Here is a 16,849-nt window from a genome sequence, read left to right as displayed (position 1 = left end):
ATCGGAGGATGATGCTATCGACAGAGTAGAAGGAAGCAGGGCACGCCACACGATGTTCAGGAGTGCAGGGAAGAAGCCCTCTGTAGGGCTTTGGGCTATGATCTGTGTTCCTAGAAAGAGCCAAACACGAAAACCTACAGAGGCTTCGAAATTCAAGCAGAGGAAATGCAAATGCCTCTGGTGTCTGTCTAGATGACATGCTTCTTAAGAAAAGGAACCATGACACACTTTTCCTTTGTTCTCCAAAGCACCTAACAGTGTGTGAATGCATCCACATTCACATATCGTTTGGCACTGGTGAACATTTTTCCAGGATGTTCAGAGCATATTTGATTGTGATTCAAGAGATCTTTTTTTAACAGTGGTGGATTACATTTAATTCAAATTCAAAGACTGACACTAAAGCAAAGTCTTCCATCACTTAGCGAACCCCAACTGAAGGACGGAGCGCTGCATCTCAGCCGCGGTAGTTGACAGGAAGCACAGAAACTCTCTCCGGCCTGGGCTGGGTGTTGTCATGTTTCTCTCTTCAGTATAAATTTGAAATCAGAATCTCTATATTAATAATAAATATGCTAATGTTGGAACCAGATTGAGCTAATTTGGTAGTTTATCCTTCAATAAACCTATTTTCAATTATTCAAATAGTTACAAGCCAAATACACATTTTTCAACAGAGAGGTTCTAGCTGCGCCTTATGACTGATTGGCCTCCTCCTCGTTGCATGGGAGAATCATTACTCATCATTAAATTTATTTTTTTTAATTTTTATAATTTATGCACTCTTTTAATTGTGGCAAAATATACATAACATAAAATTTCCCATTTTAACTATTTTTAAGTGTCCAGTCCAGTGGCATTAAGTACATTCACATTGTTGTGCAATCATCACCACTATCCCTCTTCAGAACTTTTCTGTCATTCCCCATCATTAAATTAAAAAAAAAATTAAATCCTGCTGTTACTGTCCATAGAACATTCTACCTAAAGATGCCCATGTAGGGGAGGGTGAAAGGGGTAAAGGGGCACATATGTATGCTGACAGATAAAAACTCGACTGTTGGTGGTGAACACAATGCAGTCTATACAGAAACTGATCCATAATAATGTACACCTGAAATTTACGTAACGTTATAAGCCAATATGACCTCAATAAAATAGTTTTTTTAAAAGGTGCCTATGTAGAGAAAGCAGTTGGACTGCAACTTGCCTTTATGACTTTTCACTTGGAATGCATATTTAGAGCCATCATACATTTTATCCCCAGATGTTAATATGGATGGCTTCTCCATCTGCACTTACCCAGAGCCTCTGTTTCTCTCCAGTTTCAGCTGCTCTGGATGAAGATATCCTGTCTCCTTGAAGCGTGTTTTCTGGCATTTCCAAAAGGACTTTTGTGAATGCCACATTTTAAGTCAGACTCTACACACTTGCAAAACTCTTCCCGCCATTTTCCTGGGGCGCAGTGGCAACAAACCAGGAACGCAGTTATATTCAGATGGAGGATACAGGTCCTGTGCCTGGCATGTAATTAGACCTCAGTAAACAGTTGCTACCAGCGACTTCACCAGAGAGCTAGCTTACTCATGAAAAAAATGCACAGCTTGCAACAACACCAACTGGGTTCTAATCTCAGTTCCACTCGTGTCCAACCATGAGACTGACTTTGGGCAAATCAACCTCTTTGAGGGTCCATTTCCTTCTCTATGAAACAGTGATGATACCTACCTTACAGAGTTCATGAAGATTACGGATAAGATGTGTACATTACAAGGGCTAAGTGAATAGTAATTCTTGCAAGAACATGTTTTCCACGATGTTTCCAGTTACTTCTCAGTTTGGTGTGTTCTAAAGACATGGATGTTGTCTTTGGGTCTGAATCTTGCTTCTGCCCCTAATGACCAGCCCAACCTTAATCCCCAAGACTCAGGTTTCTCCTTTATAAGGAGAGGGTAGTAATTGCTACTTCACGAGGTGGTTGGGAAAATTAAGTGAGATGAAGTACATGGAATGAAATAGCAGGCGATAGGATGTGCTTGAAAAATATTTTCCTGCCTTCTCCTAGATTATTTCTACAAAATTAAAATAACAACTGTAGAGTCAAGAATTACACAGTTTCAAATGTCTGTGAGAAAAACAATCAGAAGTTTCTTTCCTGCGGGGCTCAGAGAATAAGTTGGGCAACCCGAATGCCCACTCAAGCGCAGGGGAGCCCTCTTTTCGAGGGGTGCAGGCATTAACTCCAGGGGTTATGCACATACGTGACCGAAATTATATAGCCAGTTATATAGGCATGGTCTTCAGTGGAGTCACTTGGTAATTGGGTTTTTTTAATTGTAAAGTCAAAGAATCTTTGAGAAAACAGAGGCAGAAAAAAATTACTTTTAAATTTGAAAAACTTGCATGACTACAACTGGACTCTGGGAAGCTGAATTGCTAATCCACACACGCTATTCTTGCATGGGGCATTTGGCTGATTATAGGAAGGAAAAATTGCTATTAAGGAGAAAAGAAAATAGAAAAAGGACGCTATTGCTTCCACATTTTAGAGGGCAGAGTAGCTTTAAGGTGGCAGAATGGCAAACACTGAAATCTCATCTCCTCTCACCAAGTCCAGAAAAAGGTAAAAATAGAAAAATAGGGGGCTGGTCCAGGGGCACAGCAGTTAAGTTCACACTTTCCATTTCAGGAGCCCGGGGTTCACCAGTTCGGATCCCGAGTGCGGACACGGCACCACCTGGCAAGCCATGCTGTGGTAGGCGTCCCACATATAAAGTAGAGGAAGATGGGCACAGATGTTAGCTCAGGGCCAGTCTTCCTCAGCAAAAAGAGAGAGATTGGCAGCAGATCTTAGCTCAGGGCTAATCTTTCTCAACAAAAGAAGAAAAGAAAAGAAAAAATGGGGCCAGCCTGGTGCCGTAGTGGTTAAGTTTGTGTGCTCAACTTCAGGAGCCCAAGGTTTGTGGGTTAAGATCCTGGGTGTGGACCTAGCACAGCTCATCAAGCCATGCTGTGGCAGTGTCCCACATACAAAATAGAGGAAGATTAGCACAGATGTTAGTTCAGGGCCAATCTTCCTCACACACAAAAAAAAGAAAAAAAATTTAAAGCCCCTACCAAGAGCTGTCCCCCTCCACATCCACGACTCCGTCTAAGGTCTTCAAAAGTTCCACACCCTGGTGCACGTTGCCTCTGAGAGCTGTGAAGGGAGAGCCACAATGGCTCAGGAAACAGTTGGGAGAACTCTGAGCTCATAACAGGAATGAAAGAGCACGTGAAGAAAGTCAACCTGACAAAGAGATTCATTAGATGTATTCTGGGGAGGGGCTGGAGATAGGGGGGTGTTGCGGAGGAAAGAGGCTGTCTGAGAGAGTCCCTAAGGGCATTTCTGGGAGCTCCAGGCAAGGTTGCTGGGCATAGCCGGAGGAGGAGAATTTTTCTGCAGGAGAGATTTGCCTATTCCCCCATTTATTTATTCAATTATTTATTTATGTCAGTAAGGATTCATGAATATTTATTTGACACTTGGAGTTATAATCCAATACTACTTTATTTATTTTGTTGCTCAAATGTGGCCAGCTTTGGCCATTAGGAGCTCTTTTCTTTTCATTGGTTGCTGGATCCCTCTGACTTCCTCCATTACTGTGGGCGTTGTTTTTAGTTTTGACACTTTCTTACTGTCTGACACTACAAGATGCTCCAGGCTCATCTTGTTTTTTTCTCTATAATGCTTTGAATTAATAAAGTTAGATACATATTTTTAATGTATATAGCCTCAACATTTGTAGTGTGTTATCTCAGGACTCAGGAAAATAGAAAAAGCCCTATTTTACTGCAGTTAGATTTTTCCAGGACTAACTCCTGTATAGTATGCATACATGGAGTCTGGAAAGGAGAACATCTCCCATCTTATCCTCATATCATTTCATCTTGGTCTCAGAGAAGAAGCCGTTTGCTTTGATAGAATAAACATTTATTATTCTCTTTGTGTATCATAAGACATGTTAGAACGTCTTTCTATTCCAGAGGCCATATCACGCTTCCAGAACATCCTGTAGCACAAACATCTTCAATCTGCTGGGCCGTTTGCCTTTTGAGTAGTTAAGAGTTCTTCATATACAAATTCTCTATGAGATATGTGCGAATATTTTTACCTATGGAGAATTTACCTATTCCTTTGCTTTTTTTCTAATTTTAATATTTTTTATTGAGATATAATTGACATATAACATTATTATTAGTTTCAGGTGTACAATGTAACGATTCGATGTATGTATATATTGTGAATTGATCACCACAATAAGTCTAGTTAACATCCATCATCACACAGTTACGATTTTTTTTTCCCTTGTGATGAGAACTTTTAAGGCTCATTTTATGCATTTCCCACCCAGTGCTAGAATCCAAGGAACTCTGGTTTCTTTTACTGGAGAATGGTATTAGAAACCAAGATCTGGGCGCTAAGTGTATTCATTGCTACTGGGGAGTCGTTGCTTCTAGGCCCTCTCAGCTAAGAGAACAAGGAAATATGTGTGTATACCAACCCATGCATACACACACATCTGTAAAGATTTCTATGTGTAACCATCTACATCCATATTAAGATAACCATGAGTTCATACTGATGTCTCCGACTTTAATCCATTACTAGCAGGATCATTCTAGATTCTTCCCCTTGCTTATCTATAAATTCCCACTTCAGCAGCGAGAAACGAAACCTTGCTCCCACCATCTGCCATCCGTTTACTTAATGGTTCAATTTCACTGTACATGGATTGAAGTATCAGAATTGTTAGCCTGTACCCCCATGGGATGGTCATGGATTTTTATTAAGTCTAACGGCCAATTTGAAATAGTCTCCTCTCTGTACCGTGGTGTTGTCTTGCTCCATTGTCTCAAAGTTTTCATTAAAGAGACTGTAACACACAACAGCTTCATAGTAGAGGGAGAAAACTATTTCCAGCGCAGGAGGGAAGGGACAAGAGCCCAACAGGTGTCAAGAATTCAGCAGGTTCAGAACTAACTCAGAATTAAGAAAAAGAAGGACCAGGAGAATTGAAGCCCTCACTCCTGTCCTTGGAAATTTTCAGAAATGCTTCTAAAGGTTTGGGAATTGTCACAGTACGTGGGATGAGGCTCATGCTCTCCAAGATAGGATAGGCGGTGACGGGATAACAAGGAAACCAGGAGATCCCAGTGGGTATGCACAGTAAACCTTTCAGCCCGACGTGAGTCACGTGGATCCGTCCCATTTTACAGCTACACCACCTTGAACACGCAGCCTCTAACATCACTGCAGAAGAGAAAGAGAAGACTGGGGAATTGTGTGTTTTTAAGGACCAGACGTGGAAGGGGCTTACATCACTTCTACCCATGGGCCCAACTTAACTGCCAGGGAGGCGGGGAAATGTGGTCTTCCTGTGTGCCCAAGAAGGGGAAAAGGAAATGAAATTTGGTTGAACCCCTGGCCTTTGTCTCCACCACAGCACTCACAACATTTTATTTGGAGATTAAAGGAAGACATGACCCAGAAGGCTGACCTGCTTGAAGCCATGTGGGGAACACAAGAAAGAGAGACCCATACAGCCAACCAACTCAGTCACACAGCCACCAGTTCCAGCTCTTCTGGGCAGAAAATCTAACTGCCTCATCTCAGGTCTGGCGTCCAACCAGCTGAGGCCAAGAAAGGGCAGGGATCACATGGTGATTGGGTTGCCTCTTCCAGCGCACTGTGCCCTCTAACAAAGAGAAGCAGGCAGAGGGAATGACTGGCATCTCCGGGGCGTGTACCAAGCCAATCTGCACATCAGAGGGAAGGTGACCTGAAAGGTCATTTTATCAACGGCTAAGAACAGGCCAGGAAACAACCTTTGCCTTGTACTTTAGGCGTTACTGTAACCAGGCACTTTCAGGAGAAGCGAAAGTTGCAAAGTAAAGTTATATAACATAAAGAGATATAAGAGCCAGAATGCAGCCTACTGGCGCGCGCACACACATACACACAGAATATGCATAGAAAACACTTGGATGATTTTTCAGAAGGTAACTCTCCAGCTGCCTCTAGATTGCTTAGGAAGCAGGACACCCTTACGTTGAATATGGCTGAGTCTCTTTTCCCCTCCTATCAAACTGATAGTTTCTATCGGCTAAAACCACAGAGACTGGGAACAGCTCCAGAACTCCTCGTGGGAGTGAGAAGTAGATGAGTTCAATCTAAATCTTGGTTAAGTTAACACACATTCCACGAGCAGCTCTGGCCCTGGTCCCACGTGGGTTGAGCCTGCTTCGTGGCGATGTTAAAACTAAAGGGTTTAAATGTGATTTCCAGAGGATTTTTTTTCCCCAAAGGCTGAAGTCAGGCAGCTGTGGGAGGCAGGTCCCCTCTGTCTGGGCGTTCTGCTTCTCTTGGTGAATCAATAGTTGATTCTCCTACAGTTATTGGGATTACCATCAGACACAGCGTGAGTGCGTGTGCGTACGTGTGTGTGCGCCCGCCTGCACGTGCATGCGTGTGCTGTTTGTACCCGATCATCAAATCTGGACTTGATGCTTTGACTTGCATACGATGGTATACATCTTAAAGCTAGTACTGCCTAGGGTTTGTTAAGTAGTTCCTTCTGAAGGACATCATTTGAACAGGGGACTTCGTTGCTGTCGCTGTGAATAACACGCATGATACATTCATTGTAAAGTGTTGTAAAAAAATTTTTACTTGTTTTGATTCTCTGGTACCTTAATGGTTTCTGCTGATAGCATTTCAGAAATTGAATACAACAAAACACAAGATGCCTGTTTATAGAGTGAATAGCTCATGATAGATGCTAATTGGATTTGGCATAATCTGGTGATTTCATACACCTGAATGTTAAAGAGAAACGTTTCAGGGGCCGGCCCAGCGGCGAAGCGGTTGAGTTCACGCGCGGTGCTTCACAGCTCCGGTTTCACCGGTTCGGATCCCTACGCAGACCTACCCATTGTTTATCAAGCCATGCTGCGGCAGGCATCCCACATATAAAGCAGAGGAAGACGGGCACGGATGTTAGCTCAGGGCCAGTCTTCCTCAACAAAAAGAGGAGGATTGGTGGCAGATGTTAGCACAGGGCTGATCTTCCTCAAATAAATAAATAAAGAGAAAGGTTTTATAGGCCCCCATGCAAGCCCATATAGACCACGAGTGGAGTTAATGAGTTTTTATTAAGAGCCATATATGAAACCAGTCCTATTCTTAGCACTGAGGAGAATTCAAAGGATGAAAGAGGTACGTGCGGTTCAGAGTAAACAATCTGTGAGATGGTCCAAGATTTACATATGCAAAAATTCATAGCACTTATAAATAAGGCTAAAAATTATAAACCAACTAAATGTCAACAATAGAGGAATGGTTAAAAAAATTATGGTACATAATTTGCAAAATGTATGTAAAATACCTATCATCATGTACTATCATATTTTCCAAAAAGATTTAATGACATGGGAAAATTCTAACAATATAATATAAGTGGAAAAAATCAGGATCTATGCAGTTTGATGTTACTGCGGATTGTCTTCCACCCCCACCCCCCCACCCGGAGATTAGGGAGAAACGAAGAAGCCTCCTGGGTTACCAGTTTTCCTGGTAAATGAATGAAGGAAACTGTAATACAGCCCAGGCAGGGAGCAGTAAATACCTCAGGAAGGAAATGAATCCTCGCAAAGGTCAGGTCTGTAATTTCAGATCTTTTAGGAAAACAGCGTCAGAACTCACCTTTACCCATACCCCCCAGGGACTCCATCTCAACCCCCACAAGCCAGAGTCGTCCGCGGTCACCGAGGCCGGCGCTCGCTGCTGCCCCTGGTGGAGTCAACAGAAACTGCACGGAGCGCAGCCTCTGGTTGTCCACAGGCTGCGGAATTCACAAGACAGGAGCGGGTCTTACTGAGCGTGTTGTTCTCACGGGGATGAGTGGCAGTGTGCTCCAGGGAGAAGGAGCGGGTCAGGGAGACCACGGGGAGAAGGGGGAAGTGGGAAGAATTGCGATATAAATGAGGTCCACATGGCACAGCCATGAAAGCCTGGCCAATGTTCCTGAGGGCCCGCACTGAGTCACCTGAGCGCCTCAAAGAACACTGACACCTCCACCCTACTAATTGAGTCAGCTGCGGGGCCTGGGCACCTCCCGGGCCTAGTAGAGAAGGTGAGGGTAGTGCAGTAGGAGTACAGTCAGCCAGGGATGCAGCTAAGGAGCTCCTCCTTCTCTCCCTCGTTGAGGATGACTTTGTAGCAACCGGCGAATCATTGGTTAAAGACTTCCGATCTTCTTAGGGAGCAGTGTGTATTTGCTTCAGGGGAAGCGTCATTGGAGAGGCGAGGCCCTTGTCCTAGCTTGAGTGAACCACAGCATCCCCCTCACTGTGGACTGCTGAACATCGGGGGCATCAAGTGGAGGCCCCAACTTTCCCCTTGCCTAAGGACAGAAATGAGAAGGGTCTACCGCAGGAGGTAGGGGGTGGGCGTGGGAGGAAAGACAAGAAATATACGTGTGATGTGTAACTGTGCATTTTGAAGAGCTTGGAAAGAAACACACCAAAATAATAACATTGGGTATCTTATGATGAGATTTTAGATGATTTTCTTTTCTATTTGTGCTTTTCTATATTTCTCAAGTTTTCTGCAGTAAACATGTATTACTATTGTATTTTTTTAAAGTTGTATGTCCTATGAAAAAAAAAAACAATCCTGGCCTTCCAAAACTATGTGTCCTAAATGGGGTTTTCATGTGAAATTTGCTGGTGGAGTGGTAACTTGGCTCTAGTGGTTATGACAGAGGGTGTCTCCTGTGCTCATGTTGTCCTCATCACCCAGGCTGCTGTCTGTCATCATCATTAGTGCTAACGTAGGTTGATTGACATCATCACAGGAGGGTGATTTAAGGATTTCCTGCATCCTTTTAAAGTTAACAAGTGATACCTTCTGTATGAAATGGCCAGGAGCACAAGGACAAGCGTTCTTCAATGCATTTCCCACACTTCCAAAACCTCTGTCAGCCATAGATTGGGCAAAACGTATTCTAACATGTTCCATGGAGTATTACACACCATCGTATGTCCTTAAGCCCTGGTGCGCAACAAAATATAGCAAATACAACTTCAGTTGCTATGTTACATCCTGCTCCTGATCAGATGATTGGAATAGCTGTCCTTCGGATCCAACCATATCAACCGTATCCATTGAAATGCACTATCAGAGGTAAGATGGTGCCCTCAAGTCTATTAACAACAGATGCCCACAAAAGTAGAGGGTTAAATATAAAGATATTTTGGGCTCATTTAGTCTGGTAAACAGAGATGACTTGATTAGCTGGAGAAGATCCTGGATCCTCAAACTACTAGCCCAAATGACAAATGTCCTTCTTCATGAGGATCTGAAGGATGGAAACCTATTCATTTGTCACCTTTGTGATGGGGAAATACCGATAGGGTTGATTTTGAGTTTTAATTCAAAGATATTATGAAGCATTTCACACGAGGAAGAATTTTAGACTCCTTGGTTATTTATTCCAAAGACTGGACAAGTTCAGGGCAACGGAAAATGTGACTAGTGGCCTCAGAGGACTCAGCACATTGACCGTCCTTCAGGAATTTAAAACTATTCCGTGTGGGTTAATGGGTACAATTAACACCAAAATTAGACACCATATGTAAGTAATTGAGGCTATTTAACACAGTTATTGACTATACACATCTCTGGACTGTGGATTAGGCAGTCTCACAATTCATTAGAGAATGTAATTAGCAAGACTTTATTGGATTTCACTATGGGCCCCAGAGCAATTTGTGCGGGAAACACCTAGGTAGGTAGTTTTCTGAGAAGAATGCCTAAGTGACCATCATTTCAATGTTTGGTTTAAAGCGGGTAAATATGTATTTTCAGAAACAGATTCAGTTTACCTAACTAAACTTAACTTTCGTTATATCCTTCCTCCCCACCTCTCTCCAGTCTTCAGTGGCTCCCTTTTCCCCCACCACATTAAGCGGACTTTTCTATCCAACTCTAGCTGCAGGTCCCCCAGGACCAGTTCAACCGACCCTATCTTATCAAAGAGTAGTTAAGAGTGTTTTTTCAGGAACTGAGACCCCTTCTCCAGTTCAGGCCAGTTGAGACCACCAAACCATCAACTGGGCCCACACAAACGCTCAACAAATGACCTTTTTGAGGTCAAGGAGCTAAAACTCTACCCTCAGATCATGGTGACGCTGCCATTTTGTGCACATGTGTCCTATGAAGAGGCGTGAAGCCAGACCATGCATGCGCAGATCATCAATTACCTCACTTCTCTTCACCTCCAATCATCTATTCCCACATTTCAGACCACCTTGTCCCTACCCCATAAATAGCCCTGAGTCCCCATTTTCAGGGACGTGCGTCTGAGATTGATTCTCACGCCTCCTCGCTTGGCTGCCTTGTGATTAAATCCTTTCTCTTTGCAAACTTGTCATGTCGGTGATTGGCATAATCGTGCAGTGGGCAAAATGAACCTGGTTTGGTAGCACAACCACCAAGGTCCTTCATAATTCTCCCTGTCACTCATTTTACTTTGACACAAGCTTTTGCTGGTGTCAGGGCTGTCCTCCTCATTCTCCATTTTATCAACTGAGCTCAATTCTCTTTATGTTCCTCCATGGTTGACTCTCATCTATCACTGGACAAAGAATCATTTATTGAGACAAAGGGAGCCAGAAATAGGTAAGCCCATGGTAGAGAGAAGGAGAAGGAATGAATATTTGCATCTGTAAGGAGAGCAGTCATGGTAAAAGCTTTCCTGAAATCTAATCAGACTGACCCTTTGAGCAAAGGTTTTCAACACTGGCTGACCATTAGAATAACCTGGGAAACTTTCATAAAATGAGCCACCTGGTTCCACACACACAGTGTCTGCGGTTCCAAATATCCCCAGTTTTTTGAGTGGGGCCATCATCCTTTTTGGATTCTTTCCAGATGCATCTGGAAATTAAAATTCAAACAAGATGGAGATAAAGTCTTGCTCCCCATCCCTAGCCCCACTGCTCATAGGTAAACCCTTTTGACTATTTCAGTCTCTAGGTCTTTTCTTGGCTGCCTCCATCGCTCTGAACTAGGTGTTTACACCTCTGCTTCATGATGTCTTGGTTTTAAGCAATATCTACTAATAACCAACGTGAAAAATATATAATTTGATTCGTTTACACTGTCTCCTTTTCTGACACCCTCCTCCGGATTTTGTTGGCTATATTTTTTAATGATTGGTTCTTATTTTGGTTACTTTTATAACTTTAGGTAATATGCTTAAACTTCTATTTCCTGATCTGTAATCTTTAGATATTGTTTCTTTACTTACCAATATGTCAGGTAAGGAAATTTGCACCCTGCATATTCCTCCACTTCTCCCTCTCTCTTCCTTCCGAGTCCTGTTAGTAGTGTTGTTATTTCGTGAAGTTTATCTAAACAGAAAACAGAGTTTAGAAAGTTATGTTTAAATAAACATTGTTTCATGAAGAACCAGGGTGGTTGACTGGATGCACAGAATAGGAAACCTATATGAAAGAGGATATTCCAAGAATCAAAGTAACATCCATTCTCTTCCCATAAACCCCATCAAATACTCTGAATCGTGCTATATTTAGTTTGTTTTGCTTTTGGAATGAATACTCTTGTATAGTTTTTCTCCCTGGTGTTTTAAAATTATCTTCTTTCTTTCCTGTTGAGAGGGGGAAAAAATTTACCCTATTACTAATATCTTCCAGCGATTTAATACATTTTGAGTATGTGAGTATACACTGACTTCTTTTAGGCCCTTTGCATAGAAGTTATCCTGGGATTACTTTTTGTTATACTCTTTAGTTAGTTTCACTGTTCTTGGAGCTCATGTTACTATCTTTCTTCAATTTATTTTTCCTTTTGCTGCAGTAGATCCTTAAGTTACTTCTCAGAAAAAAAGTATATAGGTATTTGCACATCTAACAATAGGGTTTTAGATATCTGAGTTTTTGCATGTCTGAAAATGTACTATGCTCCCCTCATATCTGATTGATGGTTTGGTTAATTCTACACTCAAAATTATTTTCATTCAGAACTTTGAAAGCATTTCTATAATTTAGGGCCACTGAAATTCTAGAAGGCCGTCTAGAATTTAGAGTCACTGAAAAATGAAGTAGTAGTCTGGAGTAGTAAGCCACAATGCTGGTTTGAATCCCAATTCTGCTACCTGCTAGCTGTGCATCCATGGCTTAGTTCCTTGGGATTTTCATCTGAAAAATGGTAATTATAATAATAGTAGCTAACTTGTAGGACTAGTGTGAAGATTAAATTAGCTAACACATGTAAAGTGATGAAAACAGCTTCTCACACACAGTAGGCCCTATAAAAGTGTTAGCTCCTTTTTAAAATCAATTTCATCATTATCATCATCTGTATATCTATCCTGTGTTTTCTGAAATTTCATGATACTGTGGCTACATGAGTCTTTTTTGCTCAGTGAACATGGTCATTAGGAGACCCTTTCAAATATCTTCCTTTAGTTCTGAGAATTTAAAATAAATTTTTTAAAAAATAATTTCATCCCTTCCTCTTTCTCTCTTTTCTCTTTCTAGGATGTCTTAGTTAAGTGTGGGCCCTCTTGGATTGAGATCATGTGTTTCTTATGTTTTTTTCTCAGATTTTCCATTTCTTCATCTTTTTGTTCTATATTCTGGGAGATTTCTCATCTATTTCTTCCACCTAATTTATGACATTCTCAGTGTCTGCATTCATATCTCTAATTTCACAAACTGTTTCTTGCTCTTGCTGCTTTTGGTTGGCACTTTGGACCTTTTAATGGATATAATATTGATCCATATCTCTCTGTGGCTCTTAGATTTGTTTTATGATCTCCAATTTCTAAGTTACCTCAGTTCCTTCCAGAATGTGATGGACTATAGTCCTTTATAGATGCCTCACATCTTTTGAACACTCTTTTTATAGTTTGATACTTCTCCATGGGTATTAATTCCATCCTTCCACAATAGACGTTTTATTTTATTTATTACAGTAACATTGGTTTATAACATTATATAAATTTCAGGTGTACATCATTATATTTCGATTTCTGTGTAGATTACATCATGTTCACCACCCAAAGACTAATTACATACAATCCATCACCACACCCGTGCCTAATCACCCCTTTCGCCCTTTTCCCTCCTCCCTTCCCTCTTCCCCTCTGGTAACCACCAATCCAATCTCTGTCTCTATGTGTGTGTTTGTTGTTGTTTTTATCTTCTATTTATGAGAGCGATCATATGGTATCTGACTTTCTCCCTGTGACTTATTTCGCTTAGCATAATGTCCTCAAGGTCCATCTATGTTGTCAAAAGCGGCTGGATTTCATCGTTTCTTATGGGTGAGTCGTATTCCATTGTGTAATTATACCACATCTTTATCTGTTCGTCTCTTGATGGGCACCTAGGTTGATTCTAAGTCTTGACTATTGTGAAGAATGCTGCGATGAAGGTGCATATGTCTTCACGCATTCATGTTTGCATGTTCTTTGGACAAATACCCAGCAGTGGGATAGCTGGATTGAATGGTATTTCTATTCTTAATTTTTTGAGGAATCTCCATACTGTTTTCCGTAGTGGCTGCACCAGTTTGCATTCCTGCCAGCAGTGCATGAGGGTTCCCTTTTCTCCACATCCTCTCCAACACTTGTTTCTTGTCTTGTTAATTATAGCCATTCTGATGGACGTGAGGGGATATCTCATTACAGTTTTGGTTTGCATTTCCCTAATGATTAGCGATGTTGAACAGATTTTCATGTGTCTGTTGGCATCTGTGTATCTTCTTTGGAAAAATGTCTGTTCAGATCTTTTGCCCATTTTGTAATTGGGTTGTTAGTTTTTTGGTTGTAGAGATGAGTTCTTTATATATTTTGGATATTAACCCCTTATCAGATATATGGTTTGCAAATATCTTCTCCCAATTGTTAGGTTGTCTTTTCATTTTGTTGATGGTTTCCTTTGCTGTGCAGAAGCTTTTTAGTTTGATGTAGTCCCATTTGTTTATTTTTTCTATCATTTCCCTTACTTGATCAGATATGTTATTTGAAAATATGCTGCTAAGACTGATGTCAAAGAGTGTACTGCCTATGTTTTCTTCTAGAATTTTTATTGTTTCAGGTCTTACATTCAAGTCTTTAACCCATTTTGAGTTGATTTTTGTGCATGGTGTAAGGTAGTGGTCTACTTTCATTCTTTTGTGTGAGGCTGTCCAGTTTTCCCAGCACCATTTATTGAAGAGACTTTCCTTTCTCCGTTGTATGTTCTTGGCTCCCTTGTTGAAAATTAGCTGTCCATAGATGTGTGGGTTTATTTCTGGGCTCTTGATTCTGTTCCATTGATCTGTGTCTGTTTTTATGCCAGTACCATGCTGTTTTGATTGCTATAACTTTGTAGTATATTTTGAAATCAGGGAGTGTGATACCTCCAGCTTTGTTCTTTTTTCTCGGGGTTCCTTTGGCTGTTCAGAGTCTTTTGTTGTTCCATGTAAATTTTAGGATTCTTTGTTCTATTTCCGTGAAAAATGTCCTTGGAACTTTGATAGGGATTGCATTGAATCTGTAGATTGCTTTACGAAGTATAGACATTTTAGCTGGGTTAATTCTTCCAATCCAAGAGCTTGGAATATCTTTCCATTTCTTTGTATCTTCTTCAATTTCTTTCAACAATGTTTTATAGCTTTTAGGGTACCGTCCTTTCACCTCTTTGCTTAAATTTATTCCTAGGTATTTTATTCTTTTTGTTGCAGTTGTAAAAGGGATTGTATTCCTAATTTGTCTTTCTGCTACTTCCTTTAGTGTAGAGAAACACAACTGATTTTTGTATGTTGATTTCATACCCTGCAACTTTACCATACTCATTTATTATTTCTAAAAAATTTTTAGTGGATTACTTAAGGTGTTCTATATATAAAATCATGTCATCTGCAAATAGTGACAGTTTCACTTCTTCCTTTGCAATTTGGTTCCTTTTTATTTCTTTTTCTTGCCCGATTGCTCTGGCTAGAACTTCCAGTACTATGTTAAATAAGAGTGTTACAGTGGGCATCCTTGTCTGCTTCCTGTTCTTAGAAGTAGAGCTTTCAGTTTTCTCCATTGAGAATGATGTTAACTGTGGGTTTGTCATATATAGCCTTTATTATGTTGAGGTATTTTCCTTCTATACCCATTTTATTCAGAGTTTTATCATAAATGAATGCTGTATCTTGTCAAATGCTTTCTCTGCATCTATTGAGATAATCATGTGGTTTTTATTCTTCCTTTTGTTGATGTGGTGTATCACCTTGATAGATTTGTGGATGTTGAACCATCCCTGCATCCCTGGAATGAAACCCACTTGATCAGGTGTAAGATCTTTGTAATGTATTGTTCTATTTGATTTGCCAGTGTTTCGTTGAGGATTTGTGCACCAATATTAATCAGTGATATTGGCCTGTAATTTTCTCTTTTCATGTTGTCCTTGTCTGGTTTTGGTATTAGGGTAATGTCGGCTTCATAGAATGAGTTAGGAAGCCTCCCCTCCTCTTCAATTTTCTGGAAGAGTTTGAGAAGGGTAGGTATTAAGTGTTCTTTGAATGTTTGGTAGAACTCACCAGGGAAGCCATCTGGTCCTGGACTTTGATTTTATGGGAGGTTTTTTATTACTCTTTTGATCTCCTTACTGGTGATTGATCTATTCAAACTCTCTGTTTCTTCTTGATTCAGTTTTGGAAGGTTATATGTTTCTAAGAATTTATCCATTTCTTCTAGATTATCCAACTTGTTGGTGTATAGCTTCTCATAATATTCTCTTATAATCTTTTGTATTTCTGAGGTGTTCATTGTAATTTCTCCTCTTCATTTCTGATTTTATTTATTTCAGCCTTCTCTCTATTTTTCTCAGTAAGACTAACTAAAGGTTTGACAATTTGGCTTATCTTTTCAAAGAACCAACTCCTCATTTCATTGACTTTTTCTCTCACTTTTTAGTCTCTATTTCATTTATATCTGCTCTGATTTTTATTATTTCCTTCTTTCCACTGATTTTGGGCTTTGTTCCTCTTTTTCCAGTTCCTTTTGGTGCACTGTTAGATTCTTTATTTGAGACTTTTCTTGCTTGTTGAATTAGGCCTGTATTGCTATAAACTTCCCTCTTAGAACCACTTTTGCTGTATCCCATAAATTTTGGCATGTTGTATTTTCATTTTCACTTGTCTCTGGGTATTGTTTTTTATATCTCCTTTGATTTCTTTGTTGACCCAATCATTATTCAGTAGCATTTTGTTTAATCTCCACATATTTGTGGCTTTTCCGATTTTTTTCCTGTAATTGATTTCTAGTTTCATACTGTTGTGATCAGAAAAGATGCTTGGTATTATTTCAATCTTCTTAAATTTATTGAGGGTTGTTTTATGGCCGAATTTGTGATCTATCCTGGAGAATGTTCCATATGCATTTGAAAAGAATGTGTACTCTGTGGTGTTTGGATGGAATGTTCTGTACATATCTGCTAAGTCCATCTGGTCTAATGTGTCACTTAAGACCAATGTTTCCTTATTGATCTTCTGTTTGGATGATCTATTCACTGGTGTAACTGGAGTGTTAAAGTCCCCTACCATTATTGTGTTGCTGTCTATTTCTCCTTTTATGTCTGTTAATAATTGCTTTATATATTTAGGTGCTTCTATGTTGGATGCATAGATATTTACAACTGTTATACCCTCTTGTTGGATTGTTCCTTTTACCGCTATGTAGTGCCCTTCTTTGTCTCTTGTTGCAGTGCTACCCCAGCTTTCTTTTCATTGCCATTTGCATCTCTTCAT

The 16,849-nt window shown here is 40.4% G+C and overlaps 1 long non-coding RNA gene across 1 annotated transcript in view; it reads right to left on the bottom strand.

The window, feature by feature from the left end:
- LOC139045059 (uncharacterized) overlaps positions 1–16,849 on the bottom strand; it is a 50,689-nt gene that overhangs the window by 24,524 nt on the left and 9,316 nt on the right. The window contains exon 2 of the long non-coding RNA XR_011502674.1: positions 11,355–11,457. This is a non-coding gene — a long non-coding RNA (uncharacterized lncRNA). The remainder of the gene's footprint in view (positions 1–11,354; positions 11,458–16,849) is intronic.

This window comes from Equus asinus, chromosome 4 (genome assembly GCF_041296235.1).
Source record: "Equus asinus isolate D_3611 breed Donkey chromosome 4, EquAss-T2T_v2, whole genome shotgun sequence".
Lineage (NCBI taxonomy): Eukaryota > Metazoa > Chordata > Mammalia > Perissodactyla > Equidae > Equus > Equus asinus.
The sequence above is the reverse complement of the archived record's forward strand: the minus strand, read 5'-3'. Positions and strand labels throughout refer to the sequence as shown.